Source organism: Capsicum annuum, chromosome 10 (assembly GCF_002878395.1).
Source record: "Capsicum annuum cultivar UCD-10X-F1 chromosome 10, UCD10Xv1.1, whole genome shotgun sequence".
Taxonomy (NCBI): domain Eukaryota; kingdom Viridiplantae; phylum Streptophyta; class Magnoliopsida; order Solanales; family Solanaceae; genus Capsicum; species Capsicum annuum.
In genome coordinates this window covers 149,061,618-149,074,889 of record NC_061120.1, presented here as the reverse complement: position 1 = coordinate 149,074,889, position 13,272 = coordinate 149,061,618, and positions in this window count along the sequence as shown.

The window sequence follows — 13,272 nt, the reverse complement described above, 5'->3', positions numbered from 1 at the left end:
TACAAGGCGTTTAGGAATATTTCTCTTTCTTCATATTCTAGTTCATGCTATAGAGTCAAAATATTCCTCCTTCATACTCTAATTCGTGCTATGGTGCCACCCATACTAAAAGAAAAGTTATCCTAATTTCTTCCTCACTCTGGTGTTTCCAGATATTCTTTGATTATCTAGCAGAAATTTCAGAAGTCCCACAAAGGACGGGAGAGGATTTCCTATTATAAAATTGTGTCCTCGTTCTTATGAGGCGTTCAGTTAAGACAAGAGTAAGATATGTATTCTTGAGTCATTCAATATTGTGTATCAAGCTTCTATCTCTTTTAATCTTGATATCATTGTGTTGTTGAAAACAAAAGTCTAGTGAAGCCATGTGAGGCCTATTCCGACTCACTAGAAACTTGCAGTTCATCTTGTTGTTCTTGTGTTCATTGAAACTGTATTTCCACCCGAGTAGTAGTATAAGTTAGAGTGTCGGTTTCATGACCTATTGGTAGTAAAATTAGACCAAGAAGTTTGTGATATGAAGTCATAAGGTTAGAGGTCAGAGTGAGGGTGACTTTTGTGATTAAATATTTATAGTTGAATAACCGTTGATTGAGAATGATTTACCCTTTCGTGGTGGTAGACTAATATGGTGGTACCATTTATGAATTGTATGGTAGTTCGTGGAGAAAGTGTTGACTCAGAATGTTATTCATTTTTTTCCTTTCAAAATAGAGAAAGAGCCCAGAGTGGATACTTAAGGTGGTTATAGAAACCCTTTTATAGGCTATGAATGAAAATGACTAGATTAGCCAGTAGGTTGTAAGTATAGACTTATTGTCATATGGGGTATCTGAAGATAGTCTAAATGCCCATTGGGGTAAGTAAGTGTGATGTGAGAAAGTCGTATAAGTAGATAGGATTGTATGTTTATAATATAAGCTTAAGGTTGATCATGTCTATTATGACCTTACCCCTTAACTTTCTGCTCATTGGTAGTTGTAAACTAATACTACTTGTGAGAAAGTATGTAGTATATTTTTGAAGTATTTGGGTAGAATATCCCAATTTGAAGGATTAGTATATTTATATTATGTTGCACTCTTCATTGGTTGTAAATGATTGATGCTAGGCTATAGGCTTGAATTTAAATGGTGTGGTGGTGAATAGTGGCAAGAGATTGATGATACATGTTTCGTGGGATTAGATTTGTAAGCTTGATGTGTTGAAATAGTACGTGCTAATGGATTATGACAAGGAAAATCGTAAGGTCATGATCGATTATTGTGGTTATGAATTTCTAGTGTACTAGTGTTTCTTGACATTTATTTCATAGTTTCTAAGTGAGAATTGTGTGTAAGGTTGGTTGTAAATCATGTTTAGAACTAGACATTAAGTGTAAAACAATTGATGGCCATAGAGGTGGATGTGATGATTTCTTGGTTAATGATACTCGTTATATGGAAGTGATCTATAGGCTTGAACAGTGTATACAAGTGCCTAAGTTTATTTGATTCATAATGAAGTATGACGTTGTATATGTGATGTAGAAGTATGCCCAAGGTGGTATGAAGCTGTAGTATTTTTCTAAGGATATTACATGTTGTGTGTGGCTACTGGTACCGTTGAGTTGCTAGGTGGAAAAAGACTAGCTAGATGGTATATGGTGTTCTAATTAGCCAACTTAAGGACCTTTGATTAATAGCGTTGAGCCTTTTGATATGAACTTGATTCTCATGGTAGAGGAAAATAAGTTTGAAGTTGCTATGTTTGTAGACTACGATAGAAATAGAGTGGCTTATTGAAGACTTGGTGATACCCATGTTAGGTGTTATAATCTAAGCTCGAGTCCTTGAAAGTCGTGCTAATAGAAATAAGAGTAGAGGCACTAGAGGGTGTGCACTTGAACTTTGGGGATACTCATGAAGATTCGAAGTTAGTAAGTGTTCGAGTAATAAATGATGACTATTGGGGTTACAGAATTATAGAGTGTACCTCAGGAGGTAGTATTAGCAGTGGGCGTTCCACTTTCATATGGAGTCTTTCGGGTTAAGTTTTATTAATTTTGTGTATTGTCATATTTCAGAACCCAGAGTGCAGTGAGTGTGGTTAATTTTAAAGTCTAGTATGGTATCTCCCAAAAACTTAAGATGATGGCTGGAAGCTAAGAGGGAGATAACTAAACGAATAACCAAGTAAGACTCTCAGATTCTTGTAGTGATGTCATGATGATATAGAACATCAAAAAGTAAGGGTGAATCTCAACCCATTCCTATCTCAGTATTTCTCAGTGATCCTAATACCTACTCATGTTTTACAATTTAGTTCCATGACCAGTTCACGTTCATACATATGATAGAGAGTCATGTACTTACTCTTTATAATGTGCTCTGTTTCCATAACTCATGTTTTACGCCAAATGATTGGCGAGATTCAGCTTATAGCCATGCATACCCTAAATTCAGAGCGCTTTGATGAGTCCCTGTTGTTGTTTTGCTATTCCTCAGGCCTCAGATGAGTATCAAGCTTCATATAGTATCATTCCATGCCTCCAGATCTTATGTTCTAACCTTTTTGTGACTCCTCCTTATGCGATGATAGTGGTGGTGAGTAATTCTTCCTTGTTGATGGAAGATCATAGTACGCTTGTTTAGATAAGGCCATAAGTATAAAGTAAGATTTAGGGCCAAGTTTTTATTTATGTGATGGTTAGTGGAATTTTGTATATGTATGTTCTTGGGGTAGCTCGTGGGAGTGATATTGATAGTGGTTTAGAGAATATGTGAAGTATACCTTTATGAGTGTTTTCTTTGAAGTTCATATGTGGTTATAAAAATAGGCTTGAATGACATGTTGAGATTTTTGTAAAGGAACGCTATATGCGCTAGCGACTTCATAGTAAGAGTTTAGAGTAGTCATTGAAGTGGTAAGGCATGTTATACTTAGGATGTGATCTTTAAAGGAGATATAGAAGATTGCATTATATGGTTTAGAATAATAGCGTGGTCCGGTGTGTTGTATTTTTGTGACTTAGAGTTAGGCTTGATCACGGCGAAGGGATTAAGTTATTTCCGACATTAGTAGAAAGATTTGTCAATGCTCATATGAGAATTTTAAGCTGAGTTGAATGAATATGATAATTAAGGAGAATAGTATAGTTAAGTGATATTTGAGAAGTGTGCTGCTAAGCTTGAAAGTAAGAAGTTGTAATACCAAAGGCCTGGTAATTCTATCCTAATTCAGGAGTTATATGTTTATGTTCCAGACTGCAGAGTAGTGTCAATGTGGTGATTCCTCAGTTGGATGTCTTGTGTAATCCATACCCAAGATTCATGGCTCCCTATGGCTGCTAGAATTTCTTTAGAGAATTGTGATGAAGAGATACTCCAGTTAAGTATGAGGGTGTAGTATAATTTAGTCTATATGGACAATAAGTCAGTTTAGCAGTTAGATTCGCATGACTTGTTTTCTCGTCTTTGCACTTATTCATGCTACTCAAAATCTTAGACATGTTACTATTCCAAGATAAAGTATACCGGTAGTTACGAGTATAGCCCATTTTATGCATCATGCATTAAATTCAGATTCCAGATGTTCACTTATGATTCAATTAGTAGGTGCCCTGTGCATCGCCTCAGTTTTCCAAGTATCTTAGTGAATTGAGCATTCATAGAGGGACATAGGGTACCAAGGGGGAGATACCCCATTCAGTTGCATGCGTAGATTCTTATTACAAGCTTCACATCAGTTATTATTGCGTATTTAGCCATACGTTCATATGTTAGTTCAGTTAGATATTCATGTATTAGAAATGCATGTTCAATAGAAAAGTTCAGCTTATCAATGTATTCAGTCCTGCATTCATGAGAACAACTCGTTCACAGATCCATGCATCAGATATGCATGATTTATTATGAGAATTAAGCCTATGAGTCGCTTCAGTTGTGTATTCCATGCCTCGGATATGCATGTCTGGCATAAGCATTTAAAACATCAGTAGCTCCAATCTTATAGTTATGTTTCCGATTAGTGTATTCTTTCTTAGGGAACATATCATGTCCGCATTATCCCATACCCTTAAGACTTCGACAAATTATCCATCATTCAGGGACGAATGATCCCAAGGGGGAGATAATGTAATGCCCCGCATTTTGGGCTACAATATAGACCATGATTCCAATGCGTTGATAATACCGAAGCCATAAATCCTATGCTAATATGGCATGTTAATTATTTGCATAGTATGTGAATCCATTCAAGCTGGAATTTAGACCATAAAGGTCCTTTGACTCAAGGACGAGTTTAAAACTACTTCGATCGATTAAGTTTAAGTGGACATTATAATTCGTATCAACTTCTATCGACCATGACTCTTTGTATATGTCAAATCAGTGAGCCTACTATGTGTAAAATAATATTTTTTCAAGTTAGCTTTCCAACGATACCAATTTTGCTAAAATCTGTCACCCGAGTAAGAAATTATGGCCTTTCAAAGTAGAATGTATCACCTAATCAATCGCACATGGCCACTGGAAAGCATATGCGATAGCATAGGCAGCGCCTATGTAAATATAGGTGATATCATAAGCGGCGCCTATGTAAATATAGGCGATAGCATAGGCGGCGCCTATGTAAATATAGGCAATAGCATAGGCGACGCCTATGTAAATATAGGCGATAGCATAGGCGGTGCCTACGTAAATATAGGCGATATCATATGCGGTGCCTATGTAATGGTTTCAAGTGACTTAAACACTCCGTTTTTGGGGCAAAATGGTCCTTTTCCCACCCTTATTCAGCCATAAACACGAAATTCAGTCCCTAATTCTCCAAAATACATCCACATTCATCTAAAAATTCTCAAGAACACTCTCAAAGATTTCAAACTAAAAATCCAAATAAATGGAGATTCAACCGTGGGTTTCAAAATTGATTAGAGATTAGGAATCTCCAATCCACAGGCTTCAAGAAGCACCCATTATTTTCCGAAATAAAGGTACGCGGGGTTTTCTTAAATTCTCATGGGCATAGAAAAATCATGTTTTAGAATGGGGTTTTTGAATCTATATATATATATATATATTCATGTATTAAATATTTTAACATCATTGTTTTCGTCTTTTGAACTTCCCCAAAGTGATTTGAGAATATGAATGTATGAAACCATGTATTTAAGAATGAATTCTTGTTGAGAGCATGATTTTCGGTGAATTCTCTCTTACTATGAATTTTTCAGATTTCTCATAGCATATGAATTGTTTTGTAATGCATCCTTAAAAAGCACTATATGAAATGATTGAACTCTTGTTATGATTTAAAGGTGGTTTTAAATCATAAAAGAGGGAATCTAGCATGAATGTTTAATGTTCATAATGCATGTAATGAAAGAGTGCATGGATTTGCTAAAGGCACTAGACCACCATATGTTGATGAAGTTTTTGCATGATTTTGACTTGAGTTTCGAAACACGAAATCTTTTATATCAGTTGCATGTTTTTGGTGGTCTAAATTATGCTTTAAATAAAAAATTTAGCTTAATGTATTATGGCTCAGAAATCATGACTTGCAAGTCTTGGTATGACGATACCAATTCAGACCAATGCCATATCAGACTCAGACTAATAGATATTTCAGACTATCATGATTTTAGACATTCAGAATGTTGCATGTATAGAAAAGGTTAAAAATGGGCATACAGAGATGTTAGGTGGTTCCCTGAAGAGGGCTTGAGTTCAAGCAACTCATTGCCTAAAATCGTGGTTTGCTGACCTGGGTATATTATTATACGCTGACTTAAGTGTCGTGTGGCGTATCAGATTCAGGAACTCCAACCCTTGCGGCATACTCGGGTTGGATGCTTCCCCGCCGAGTCAATGGCGGATTCCATATCGCCCGTGGAATATCAAACTTGTAGGGGATACCACCTAACTTAGAAGTAATACACAGATCAGAGTTTGAGATTTATAGACAGGTTACATGTTTTCAGAAGGTGCTCATGTGTTTTTAAGAAACTATTTTATGCATAATGTTTGATGAACATTTGCTCTCACGTATTATATATATATATATATATGTTCAATTACTCTATTTTGGATTGTTTCGCGTGCCAGTACAATTGTGCTGACCCCCCTTCCTCCCAGGTACTGAGGCACAGTCTAGGGGTCCAGATCCTCATTAGAGTCTACAGAAAGGGTTGTCTCAGAGTTCAGTTGGTGAGCCTTCTTTGCTTCAGAAGGCCTAGTCATTTAGGTATTTATTTCGGTATGGTTTTTGGTCTGATGGGTGCCTTGTCCCAATTATTCAGATAGTATGTCAGTAGAGATTTCGCAGACTGTTGCAGATGTTTATTAAATATTGTTGGGCATGTTTTTAGGTCTTTAACTGTTTTAAATTGTTGACCATGTTTCCGTATTATTGTGTCTAATCCATATTACTTTGATCATATGAATTATGTGCATGATTACCAGATAGACAGAGGGCGTTCCGGACCTTCGGGTTCGGAAATGCTCGTCATGGTCAAGGCCCCAGTTCGGATCATGACATAATCTCATAGCAATCTCACAAAGGAAAGGAAGCGAATGTCATATTTAGAAGAGCATTTAAACGAATTTTGAGCCGCAAATATGTGTTTGTTGTTCATATTATCAAAAGTCTTCATCTTTATGTTCTTCTTCATATATTTTATGTTCTTGGATCATATTTTCCAACACTATTCTTTTACAATTGGCGAGTACGCATTAGCTAGGTATATTGAAGGGTAAAGCTAACATGAGAGTGCACATCCTTAGGTAGATCAACTGCACTGAATCCATGTTTTAAATTATTGTATGGGATAGTACTACATAATTTGTTATAGTGAAGTGGAATAATATTATAAAAATATATATTTTACCCTGACAGAAGAGTTACTTATATATGTTGAAGAATATCATGAATATGTAACGGATTCTTCAATAGTAACATATTTTTCAAGAATCCAATATGAATACGGTAGTATTTAAAGAAAGCCCAAGTAACATAGCATAAGAGTAATTTTCGAATATCAGAGTGTAATAACATTAAAAGAATTATTTTTTTGTATACTACATACCACCCATGAAACCGACTCCTGTTTTCTCGTTATGCTGGGATAAAATATGTAAGCATTCGGAAAGAATATATATCATATAAAATTATTCATTATGTGGTATACAAATAATAATTTGATGATAAAATCTGAAATTAATTTTATTTTATTTTTTAAGAATAATAATATGGGATAAAATTATCTTATCTCATAATTTGTACTAAAATAATGAAGTTACTATCCCACATATAGCAATAAGAATCCAAGAATAATAAACTACAAGTTTAATACTATGACTACTATTGTAAGGACAACACTCCTACCTACTAGTATGGACACACTCCGACCTGTTGGATTCTAAGTGAAATATGAATGAAAAATGAAGGTAAGAAGATGAAGGGCAATAGTGAATTGTGCTTTCACTTTTTAAAGAGTGTTTCTTCAATATTGGTGGGAGAGAGGAACATTCTTGTACCTAATAATAGAAGCACTCCTTCAGGTGGATAGTGAGGAAAGAAGAAGACAAGCCTCATGCCGCTAATGTCAGTTGCTCAGCTCGACTTTGGCTTTGGATTCAAATCAATCAAGAGATAATCTTTAAAGAGATAATCTTTATCGACGAAATTCATTTAACACTTGAGAGTTAATGATGTTATATTTCAAAAATTCGATACAAATTTTTTTTGGACGCACATGAACATGGATGAACGCATGTCACAACGCACCTCAATGGAATGCAATCCTTTGAGACACTGTTTAAAGGTGAAAAGAATGACGTGAGCGCACATATGACCATCTACGGAGGCATCTGGCTCCGCAGATGCTAACGCACATTGTAGTCAAGTTTCTATTTTTGACAAAAGTTGAACTACAATAGCATGTGGCCCATGTACGGATGCATGTGGATTCGGATGTGAGTCGGCGATCCAAATGACTATAAATACCTGATTTTTCCTCATGTAAAGACATGAAAAATTGAAGTAAAAACACTCTTTTCTTCTTAAAAAACTCAAGTCTGATTTACAAATCATTAAGTGAGTTTGAGGTTTGGCAAAATTGTCAACCCAAATCTGCAGGGGCCTAAATGTTATAGATGTTTAGTATTGGAACAGAGCTGTAATTTATAAGTTACTATGGATTGTGGAGAAAAAATAGGACAAGCTATGGGTTTGATGGGTCCATACATACTATATAAAATGGTAGAATATTGATATAACAAACACTCCTAAGCAAGCTAGCTGGCTTCTTAAGAAGGAATTTGATGCAAAAGATTGACTATCTGGTACTGCAAGTGTGCATAATGAGTTGCAACAAATGACTGATCAGAAAGGCTTTAGCATTAGAAAAGCATATTATAGCATGAGGCCTAAATACCCTAAGGTTAATTGGAATAAGGTGGCCTTGGTGAAAGGGTTGATATGCAGAAATCACTTTATTCTCTAGTTGGCATTGCATCACAGATTATCTACTGTGGATAGAGTGAGTAAATGGGAAATAATAGTGCACACAGACTTTGTCTTATGTTGTTCAGCTCGAGAGAAAACCATCGGTCATTTGTTCTTCATATGTAGTTATTTTTAGAATCTTTGAAATTTAATATTGATGTGGCTGGGATATCAGAAGTATACAGGGGATGGCATCAAGAGTTACAAACGATGGTTCAACTTATGCCAACAATAAACCAAGAGCAGGCATACTTCGATTTTAATTTGCAGCAGTAGTTTATCACATATGAGCAGAAAGACATGCAAGATGGTTTACAGATTAAAGAATGGCCATAACACAGAGCAAGAAGTATTGATATCTAGTTGTATATTGCAGGGTAAACACAGAGAAAATGAAAAGGTTATTTAGACAAACTACTTGGTTGTCCTATGTAATACTTATAGTTAGCTATAACTGAGTAGGTTTGGTCACTGTACTAGGTATAGTGAGAGCTGGCACTGAATTAAAAAAGTGTCAAGTTGGTTTGTAAAGTTTTTTGGATGAATGAAAATTATCTGTTTACATAAAAAAGTATATTAAATTGTTATTATTAAAAGATAAATTAGGATTTTAAATTAAAAGTTTTTTAAATTTAATCTTAAGATAATTCTAAAGCTAGAGTATAAATTAAATACACAACCAAAATAAAAATGAGAAATTCCGATATAATAATATATTATATTTAATAAAGATAAAACCAACATATATGTTTAGAGTGTAGGGAAGTTATTACAATTAATATAGTAGAATATCTTATTAAGTAATTTGTGTTCATTTTTTTATTTTTAAGTTTCAAAAATATTTTTCTCTATTTTAATGAAATGCGTGATAAAATAGCTTAAAAAAGATTATCTTCTTTATTAAGTTTCATACAAGCAAATATATAATTCTTAATTTTAATTTAATACATAAAAATTCTTTCTTTGTTGATTTTATTGGGTGAGATAACATGTAAAATTCTGAACGACGATAAATCAAATAAAAAGATAATTATATTATAAGAAAGATAATATCTTAATATATATTGTTTAGCATCAAACCTACATATGAGAAATTTAAACTAGAAAGAACGTAAAAGTTATTGAGAGAACAATCTTTCATAGAGAAGCTTTGGTGACTATAGTGTGAATGTTATTGTGTTAAAGAGTGATTCTCAATTTGTAAAAGTCCAAAATCTTTCTTCTTAAAATTGAGAAACCTTGATAATTATCTTGAAACTACAGTCCGAATGGAAAGTACTACTACACTTTAATTCCAAATTGTTTGAAGTTATAGTTTCAACACATCAAAATTGAAAAAGTTAGGTTCTCTAACAGTACGAGTTTTGTACATATATTTTATTAACACACGCAAATCGCTAAACATATTAAATCGAAATTGCTAACTAGCATTATATGATTAATTTCAAGAAGTTATTAATTTTTTTTCCTGTGATTTTAGATTCACGTCATTCCCTTAAGACATTTTTAATTATTATCTCGTTATACTATTACCATGGTATATTTAGAAGCCGACATAAGACATGACTAAATTGTATGTGTTAGAATTAGAACGAAGACATGTGGCCGATTTTGATACTCGACTTAAATGCATGGACACCACGACAGACACCACGAATACAAAAGGGGATACTCCGGTTGCACCACAGTGAGAGAAGCCCTCTCAAAAAGATAAGGAAGCTCCCACTCCTCACCAACAATGACTTGTCACAAACAAGAAGTAGGGGAAAAGTGTGTCATGGCTCCCAGAATGCGGACGAGTCCCTAAAACACAGTCACAGGAGAATACTATCCATCCCATTAACGAATTGGCAGATGGTTTTCCCACAGAGGGGCAAACCCCTTAGGAAGGTACTACTAGAATATGATTGGCAAAAGCCAAAGCTTGTGACCTTGTGTATTATAAACATCCATTATTACGCACTTTTAAAGAGATCGCTTCAATCTCCTATCAAAGAAAACAATACTGCTTACTTGCTCTCTACATTTTTTTTTTCTCTATTCCGATCGTTGTTGCCTTATTATTACTTCCTAATAGCACACATAGACGGCTTTGACTCACCTTCACTAGTTTGTTTTGCTCGTTCATTAATTTCTGTTTCATTGTTGTTGTTTTCTTTTGAATGTTAAGTACTGTAATTGCTAATAAATTGACCATTGAGACCACATCCTTTTATGGTTACTTGAAACTCATTCAATTCTCTCTCTACACTCTATTCTATGACTTTTCTCTTAACATTACGACTACTAACGGTGGTGGTAACGGCTCTTTAGCCACTTGTATGCCAGATCACCCACTGGAATATGCGCCTTACGGTGGATTACACTTCCCACTTTCCTGCCCTACCACTAGCTCTGCCAAATTGAACCACCAGTAACACCCAAATTGTCCACTCTAATCACCAGAAAAACCCAACTAACATGTACAACCAAAAAAAAAAAATGAAATAGACCAAATCGGCCAACACAAAAAAGAGGCAGAATCATCCAAACAAAATTGTGCAGGAGCTATTCGAAATCAAAACAAGAGAGTTCAAAAATCGAATGTCAAGTTGGCTCCGAGAGCGCATGAAATTATCCTAGGCAAACCAGTAGTGGTCTTCACTAAGGAAGAACATGACATCCTCACAGAGACCTGTCTGTGAACTTTTGTTGGGAGATTCTGGAGGATACAACCTTCAATAGATATTATAAGAATAGAGTTCAACAACATCATGAAAACTGAAAGGTATGGCAAAAATTGGGGTTTTTGATCCGAAGCATGTTTTCATAGATGTAGAAAATCTTGAGGATTATGAAAACTTATCTTCAAAAAACTACATCACTCTACAAGGAGATTATACTAGGCAACCACAAAAATGGACACCTTTCTTTAAACCAGATAAAAGAACATCTATAGTACCAATTTGGATCACCTTACCAGGTTTATCGTGGCAATTTTTGAGTGGGATGCTCTATGTAGAATAGCTAATCCAATTGGGTTTCCATTAACCATGGACAAAGCTACTTCTCCTAAAGGCAAACCCACTACTGTTAAACTCGGAGTTGATATAGATTTGGCTAAGCCAAGAATTACAGAAGTTCGTGTGGAAATCAGAAATGCTGAAGGGAATTCGGAAACGTTCACCCAAAGAGTAGAATATGAAGACCTTCTAGTGTATTGTAGACACTGCAACATCCAAGGCCACTCTGAGGATAAATGCAGACTTCTACTGCAATGGAAACAAGCTACCAAGGAGGATAGAAATAGTCGTGAAAGAAATGGAAGAAAGGGATAAACAGGACAAATACAAGCAAATCAACAGCAACTAATGAGAATAGAGGAGGAAAATAAACAAGGGGACCAAGATCTAGGTCAAAAGAAAAATGAGAAGCACAACGATGAAGAAAGCTGGCAAGTTGTCAAATGAAAAATAGAAAGAGAAAATGCTAACAACAATGCTCTCTGGGAGAACAAAAACCTTGAACAAAACTCAATGACCTATCCAAAAGAAAATGACAGCATAGAAAACAACAAAACAGATGAAGTTATGGAATCCTCAGAAGCCCAATCAGATGGTGTCGAAGAGAAAGTGACCACAAGTACTGTTTTGAACCATATCAAGGTTAGAAATGACAAAGTGCAAAGAACAAAGCAACAAAAATCCATAAAGCAAAAGAAAAGAGTAGGACCAAAGAACAACAAGGAGAAGAAAGCTCCAGACCTTTCCAAGCTTGATGAGAATCAACACACAGAGACAGAGTACCACATCCAAGTTGAAAAGTCTAAAATTAGGCGAAGTAACAGGAAAAGGAAATTCACTAACAAAGTGAGTATCCCAAACTATATGATCCTGATGAATGAACGGATGGGAAGGATAGAATTATCAAGAAAATTGATACAGAAAACATGATGAAGCCTAATTTTGCGCTCGATCCAAACCTGGCAAGGAAAGTAGCAGGAAAGAAGGCAAAGGAAATTTTTTTTGAGGATATCAACTACAATCATAATGTGAGCAACCAAGTAATAAATACTGGAGATATAAGAGAGGGACCTGAGAATATAAACTGGAGTGAAGACCTAGAGATGACACAAGCTATTTTTTAAGGCTTCAAATCAGATAACGACCTAGCTTAGGGGTATGACAAAACAATGGATTATGAGAATATTGATAAACCCCAACAAATCTAACAAGATGTGACCTACTTTAATAATTTATCACCAAGAGGAATACATAATGACATGGGATTACTTGATACCTCCTACACCAGAGGTGACAACAACAAAGATCAAGATTGCTCAAAGGATTTAAAACCTAATATTTCTGATGTTTAGAATAATATCTTCGAATATTAGGGGTATTGGATCCATGGAATCTCTTGAGAGACTTGTCATTTTCGAAAATCATAACAACTTACCTTTGATCAGCATTCAAGAACTTATGTTTGGCCCAGATAAACTAGAATTCTTCAGAAGACAACTTAGGTATAGCCATTGTTTCGAGAACTGCAACAATAAAAATTTGTATTTTTTCGGCTGACTATATATATGTGACTATTGTGGAGAACAAAGAACAACAGGTTATATGTAAGATCACCACCCAATCCCTATTGTCCCCTTTCTATCTAACCATTGTCTATGCTAAATATACTAAACAGGAAAGACTGGAACTCTAGGAAAACCTCAGAAGGACATCAGCTAAGATGCAAGAATCATAGGGTGTTGTTGGAGATTTCAACACAATCATAAATGCTGATGAAAAA